The 5,868-nt window shown below is 43.0% G+C and overlaps 1 non-coding gene across 1 annotated transcript; it reads left to right on the top strand.

The window, feature by feature from the left end:
- The first annotated feature begins 4,193 nt into the window (after positions 1–4,193).
- TRNAE-UUC lies at positions 4,194–4,266 on the top strand. The gene has a single exon. It is a non-coding gene; the product is annotated as a tRNA-Glu (tRNA).
- Positions 4,267–5,868: the final 1,602 nt, after the last annotated feature.

Genomic DNA, 5,868 nt, shown 5'->3' with positions numbered 1-5,868 from the left:
CCTACAATCAGCCAAAGCATGATTTCCCTGGGAACCAGAGGGGCAAGAGGCCGGCAGCCCATCTGATATAAGGACCTCCCTGGGTGGTTTCCTAAGCAGCCCACAGCCATGAGTCAGCAGAACACAGAAGATACACAGTTCTCCGGCTTTCTCTCCTTCCCCCTGGGGAACCTGGGGCTAGGCTGATTCGTCTTAGTGTCTCCCATCGGGCCTGCAGCCGAGAGCCTCTGAGAGAAGGATTCCCCTAAGGCGGTGAATGCTGGTTGTCAAGGGCACTTACTCTTGGACTGGTACCTTGCACTGGAATTTTCAGAGGCTGCCTTTTTCTTTTATCTGGCTGTAAATTTTGAATCTTTAACAGCCTCAACTATTTTAGACACAAGCCCATAAGCCACAAAGGTCAGTCAATTTCAGGCCAAAAAGAAAAAAAGAAAAGAAAAGAGAAGGAAATGTAGAGACAGACCAAGGCACTAACAGCCGAGGGATAAATGCCCCCAAGGAAAAGCAAAAAGCTGCCCCTTGGGAGACAAAAGAAAACCTGGAGATAGACATACACATACCTGAGAGGATTGGGTCTTAACTGAAAATGATGTAGGCAAGAGTCAGAGACTAAGATACTCAGAGGCTTGGTGACACTGATATATCAAGTGCTTTGAGAGAAAGATGATCTGAGAGATGCAATTCTTTTCCAGGACAGTCCCGGATGCCTCTGGGATCCACTTTTTCCACGCTTCTTGTTTCCAGTCTGCAGACACTCCACTTTTCCTCAAAGCAGGAAAGACCTTTCCAGAATGGGGGTGTTAGGGGAACCACTGACTGAAAGCACCTGCCCTGGCCAGATGCCATTGTAAACACCTGCGTGAGTGACCTTAAATAGGAAGTTGTGGTGACGAACACAGAATTAACACGCTACCACCAAGTGGAAGAATTCAAGAACAGTCAAAAGGAGAGAAAACTCCAGTCCATATGTCCAAGCAATCTCCCAGAATCCTCCTCATGGAAATCCATCCTGGAAGCGATGCACACAGCCAGGATCCTGAGTCAGAACGATTGGCCAGGGTTGGAAATCAACCCAATTACCAGAGCACCCAAGACTGTGAGCCACGTGCCAGAGCAGTTCTCCTGCTCTCTCCTCCAGGAACCCCTTCCCGATAAAGTCTCTTCCTTGGCCAGCATGTGTGTCTCCCCGAAAAATTAATTTCTGTGTGATAGACAAGAGCCCACTCTTGGGCCTTGGAAGGAAAGCGCCCCCTTTCCTTCAACATGGAGACCCCACCCCATCTGCCACACTAATGAGCCGGGCTTCTCCCTTGCAGATCCCAGCAGGAAGCAGTTTAAAGATGACCCAAGGACCTCGGTATGCAGGAAGATATCTGTGTAGGGGAAACAGAGGCTGTGAATCAATCTCCATGGGGAATGTGTCCTTCCCCCAGTCACTTAGCAAAAGGCAGTGACTCTGGAACTGTAACCACAGAAGCATAAACTAGCAAAGCAAAATCCTCATCTGATCAAATCCTTTTGTTTTACAGCTGAGCCAAGTCTAGAAAGGCGAGGTGGCTCCCCTCACATCACAGATCCAGGGTGGGAACTAAATAGCCTTGGCCATGTTTTAGGGTCTCAGAATGGTGAGATTTTTTCCCTCTGCATCAAAATAGCATCTTACTCTGCTGTAAGGGAAAAAAAAAAAAAAAAAAAACCCTGGATCCCAGCTTTCTGAAGCATTGTGAAGTCAATTGGGACCTATAAATGGCACTTTAAAAGGTGATCATAATTACTTCCATCGCTTTGATGGAGCACAAAGGGGGTTCCCCACAGCACACTCCCACAAAATCTTGGCACAAAAGGGATGAATATAGTACAATTTTGGTTTCTGGCTGGCAGTTAAAAGCCCTCATTTGGGAGTAGGATTTATTAAATATTGTAATCAGTTCAATGTCGACTGTTGAAACATTTGCTTTAATGGGCTTGTTAAATTTAGATTATGTTAAAAAGAAAAAGAGAGAGAAAGACGTTTCCCTGTCTCTGAACTCTTGGGCTGCCACATCATGATTGGGTATGTGTTAAAGAAATAGCTCCCAGACGTGATAATTACCCCGATTGTGGGAGGAAGAGGATGGCATTTCTGAATGATTCAAGAGGACATTTCGTTTTGCAAACACACTCTTTTAATCAAAGGCTGTCTTTATTTTGGAAAGAGTAGCATAAACTCTTCTTCCTTCCATCTTTTCTTCTTTCCTTCTTTTATATCCTGAAAAATATTTTAGCTGACTTTAACTATATGAATAACATTGATAGCTAACATTTATTGATGGCTTACTGTGTGCCGGGCACCTTTCTAAGTATTTTATTTGTATTAACATTGTAAATCTCCTTCATGTGCTAGAAGGCAGATATGATGATGATACCATGTTACAGATGAGGAAAATGGAGGGACAGAGAGGTTAACCAAGGTGCCTAAGGTCACACAGCTGGAAAAAATAAAAGCGAAAGTGAAGTTGCTCAGTTGTGTCTGACTCTTTGCGACCCCATGGTATGTAGCCTGCCAGGCTCCTCCATCCATGGGATTTTCCAGGCAAGAATACTGGAGTGGGTTGCCATTTCCTTCTTCAGTAAGTGGCAAAGACAGGATTCAAAAAATCAAATTTTAAAAAGTTGATGCCCCTAGTTAACTACTATCTACACTGAACTTATATTCACTCTCCCAGTAAGTTAACATTTTTCATATAAAGGAAATGTTGTCTTTGATCACTAACCCAATCTCTGTCTCTTCTTCCCATACCCAAAGGTAGTAGTTACCATCAGCCTGGGAAGTATTTGTTATAAGTATACAAATAGAATCTCTCTGTGTCTTAAATTAATGCTATCATTCTGCATCATTCTTGAAAAATTTTTATTTCATTCAAAAATATCCCATTTCATAGCTCTATGCCATTTTATTCAATTTAATCTAACTATTCCCCTCCTAATAGATATTAAGTTGCTCCTACCTTTTCACTAAAGTAAGTTACGCTGCAGTGCATATGGGAGAGTGTCTCCAGGGCAGGTAGCAATCATGGAATCATTTAGAGCACTTCTGATTTTAAAAGGTATTGCCAAATTACTTTTGTAACAGCAGTACCTGAAAGTCACTGTTTCTTCATAGCCTCACCACTGTTTTTCATAATTTAAATGTTTTTTTTTTTTTTTTAAAGGCATTAATACTTGCCAATCTATGGGTAAAAATATGAGTACTTCTCCCTAATTTGCTATAGGAGTTAACCACCTCAGTCATATTGACTTTGTGCCTGCAGGTTTCACTCACACCCAGCTAAGACTACTAAAGTCCAGGTTCAGGGTTTTTTTTTTGTTGTTGCTGTTCCCAAGAAAAGGTAGGAAAAATGGGATGTTAATTCTTATTCTCCACATTGAAGCCTGGGCATCAGGAGGTGAAGTATAGCTGTTGAGATTTCTAGGACAGGTGGCCCCTTTCCTTCAAGATGAAAACTACATGTTTGTTTAGAAGTAAAAGCAAACACTTCCCCTCGGGTTTATCTGGGCTTCCCACGTGGCACTAGTGGTAAAGAACCTGCCCGTCAACGCAGGAGACAAGAGACACAGGTTTGATCTTTAGGTTGGAAAGATCCCCTGGAGGAGGGCATGGTGACCCACTCCAGTATTCTTGCTTGGAGAATTCCTGTGGACAGAGGAACTAGGTGGGCTACAGTCCACAGGGTCTGCTTCTGCTGCTGCTAAGTTGCTTCAGTCATGTCCGACTCTGTGCGACCCCATAGACGGCAGCCTACCAGGCTCCTCCGTCCTTGGGATTCTCCAGGCAAGAACGATGGAGTGGGTTGCCATTTCCTTCTCCAACACATGAAAGTGAAAAGTGAAAGTGAAGTCGCTCAGCCGTGTCTGATTCTTCGCGACCCCATGAACTGCAGCTTACCAGGCTCCTCCATCCGTGGGATTTTCCAGACAAGAGTACTGGAGTGGGTTGCCATTGCCTTCTCTGGTTCATAGGGTCACAAAGAGTCAAACAAGACTGAAGGCACTTAGCATGGATGCATGTACTGGTTTATTTATTCATTCCAATATCCACTTCTTAATTCAACAAATAATTGAGAGATTTCCTTGTGTAGGTGCAGTACAGGTGGTGGAGACACAAGGGTGAGCCAGATGAATGCTGTCCCCATCCCCACAGACCTTTGGGGACTTCCTTGGTGGTCCAGTGGTTAAGACTCTGCACTTTCAATGCAAAGGGCTTAGGTTCAATCCCTGGTTGGGGAACTAAGATGCCACATGCTGTGCAGCACAGCCAAAAATAAACAGACCCCCAAACCCACCCAAAAACAAAACAACAACAACAAAAAGAACCCACAGAGCTTCATATCTCTGTGATTGCCCAGTTCGTAGAATCAAAGGTCCACACTGGTCTTCCTTATTTCATACAAACTATTCTTCTCTTGAAGAATTTTTCACAGTTTATTGTGATCCACACAGTCAAAGGCTTTGGCATAGTCAATAAAGCAGAAATAGATGCTTTTCCGGAACTCTCTTGCTTTTTCTATGATCCAGCAGATGTTGGCAATTTGATTTCTGGTTCCTCTGCCTTTTCTCCAACCAGCTTGAACATCAGGAAGTTCACGGTTCACATATTGCTGAAGCCTGGCTTGGAGAATTTTGAGCATTACTTTACTAGCATGTGAGATGAGTGCAATTGTGCGGTAGTTTGAGCATTCTTTGGCATTGCCTTTCTTTGGGATTGGAATGAAAACTGACCTTTTCCAGTCCTGTGGCCACTGCTGAGTTTTCCAAATTTGCTGGCATATTGAGTGTAGCACTTTCACAACATCATCTTTCAGGATTTGGAATAGCTCAATTGGAATTCCATTACCTCCACTAGCTTTGTTTGTAGTGATGCTTTCTAAGGCCCACTTGACTTCACATTCCAGGATGTCTGGCTCTAGGTCAGTGATCACACCATCGTGATTATCTGGGTCGTGAAACTCTTTTTTGTACAGTTCTGTGTATTCTTGCCATCTCTTCTTAATATCTTCTGCTTCTGTTAGGTCCATACCATTTCTGTCCTTTTTCGAGCTCATCTTTGCATGAAATGTTCCTTTGGTATCTCTGATTTTCTTGAAGAGATCCCTAGTGTTTCCCATTCTGTTGTTTTCCTCTATTTCTTTGCATTGATCGCTGAAGAAGGCTTTCTTATCTCTTCTTGCTATTCTTTGGAACTCTGCATTCAGTTGTTTATATCTTTCCTTTTCTCCTTTGCTTTTTGCTTCTCTTCTTTTCACAGCTATTTGTAAGGCCTCCCCAGACAGCCATTTTGCTTTTTTGCATTTCTTTTCCATGGGGATGGTCTTGATCCCTGTCTCCTGTACAATGCCACGAACCTCATTCCATAGTTCATCAGGCACTCTATCTATCAGATCTAGGCCCTTAAATCTATTTCTCACTTCCACTATATAATCATAAGGGATTTGATTTAGGTCATACCTGAATGGTCTAGTGGTTTTCCCTATTTTCTTCAATTTCAGTCTGAATTTGGCAATAAGGAGTTCATGGTCTGAGCCACAGTCAGCTCCTGGTCTTGTTTTTGCTGACTGTATAGAGCTTCTCAATCTTTGGCTGCAAAGAATATAATCAATCTGATTTCGGTGTTGACCATCTAGTGATGTCCATGTATAGAGTCTTCTCTTGTGTTGTTGGAAGAGGGTGTTTGTTATGACCAGTGCATTTTCTTGGCAAAACTCTATTAGTCTTTGCCCTGCTTCATTCCGTATTCCAAGGCCAAATTTTCCTGTTACTCCAGGTGTTTCTTGACTTCCTACTTTTGCATTCCAGTCCCCTATAATGAAAAGGACATCTTTTTTGGGTGTT

Source organism: Bos indicus x Bos taurus, chromosome 25, assembly GCF_003369695.1.
Source record: "Bos indicus x Bos taurus breed Angus x Brahman F1 hybrid chromosome 25, Bos_hybrid_MaternalHap_v2.0, whole genome shotgun sequence".
Classification (NCBI taxonomy): domain Eukaryota; kingdom Metazoa; phylum Chordata; class Mammalia; order Artiodactyla; family Bovidae; genus Bos; species Bos indicus x Bos taurus.
This window is presented reverse-complemented; position numbering and strand designations above follow the sequence as displayed.